The 1287-nt window shown below is 45.1% G+C and overlaps 1 non-coding gene across 1 annotated transcript; it reads left to right on the top strand.

The window, feature by feature from the left end:
- Nucleotides 1-210: 210 nt before the first annotated feature.
- On the top strand, nucleotides 211-329 carry LOC131943827 (5S ribosomal RNA). Its single transcript, XR_009386949.1, has one exon. It is a non-coding gene; the product is annotated as a 5S ribosomal RNA (ribosomal RNA).
- Nucleotides 330-1287: the final 958 nt, after the last annotated feature.

Here is a 1287-nt window from a genome sequence, read left to right as displayed (position 1 = left end):
TAAAAATAGCGACCAATGGCTGTAGAGGGAAAAAAAGGCACATAGTATTCGATATTAAAACAATGTTTCGCTTTTGTGGAGATTTAGGGCGTTTTTTATTATTGAAATAATATGAGGAAAGCAGTGAAATCATTATTGTAGCCAGAAAAGGACGAATAACTGCTGATTTCGTTTGAGTATATTTATAAGCCCCAATTTTCTCACACAGATGTCTACGGCCATACCACGTTGAAAATACCGGTTCTCGTCCGATCACCGCAGTCAAGCAACGTCGGGCGTGGTTAGTACTTAGATGGGTGACCGCTTGGGAACACCACGTGTTGTAGACTTTTTTTCATCTTTTGTCTTTTATTTTTTGCCCCACTGGACACCTATTCTTACCACCTGCACTCTTTCCTAAGTTCACCACATACCTGTGAACACTTTTGTAATATCGAAATATTTTTTGTTTGTTTCTTTTGTGCCTTCACGGTAGGCTACCTCGATCCTACCCACCCATGGAAACAAACCCCTTAAAAACCAACAAAGGAAAGATGACCACTCTGCCCAAATTAAATAAATAAACTAAGTAGGCTACAACCTAATAATTAGAAGTAACTCAGTAAGTTAAATAAGGGGTAGGTATGGAAAACATTCGTGTAGGGGTTACAACCACTCGAGCTAATTCGGAAACGTATGGGTGGCCCTAATAAGGGCCGGATGGGTAGAACAAATGGGTGGTCCTGGGTTGAGTTTAACCGCCGAAGCCGTACAGGGTGCGACCTTGACGTTTCAGAGCATAGACGACATCCATAGCAGTGACGGTCTTCCTCTTGGCGTGCTCAGTGTAGGTGACGGCATCACGGATGACATTTTCAAGGAACACCTTGAGGACACCTCTGGTTTCTTCGTAGATCAGACCAGAGATACGTTTGACACCACCTCTGCGAGCAAGACGACGGATGGCTGGCTTGGTGATACCTTGGATGTTATCACGCAACACCTTCCTGTGACGCTTGGCGCCTCCTTTGCCGAGTCCCTTACCACCTTTGCCTCGGCCAGACATATTGAATTTTTCTTCTTTGTTGATGAAGGAGTGTTCGAAAAACGCCGTCTGCAGAGAAACTCGCTCCTTATATACGGTCCTGGGCTCGAGTTCGTTCAATATGGCGGACACCGCCCAACCAAAAGCGGTCGGCGAATGAGCCAGCCAATGAAAAAGCAGCTTGCCGTGTCGACTGGAATGTTGCTGGCTTGTCGGCTAACGGTGTCGTTTTCAAAGTCATTTTTTTCACCTATTCTGCTATG

This window comes from Physella acuta, unplaced genomic scaffold (assembly GCF_028476545.2).
Source record: "Physella acuta isolate Inbredline_101_S28 unplaced genomic scaffold, ASM2847654v3 ptg000468l, whole genome shotgun sequence".
In the NCBI taxonomy this organism is placed as follows: Eukaryota; Metazoa; Mollusca; class Gastropoda; family Physidae; genus Physella; species Physella acuta.
This window is presented reverse-complemented; position numbering and strand designations above follow the sequence as displayed.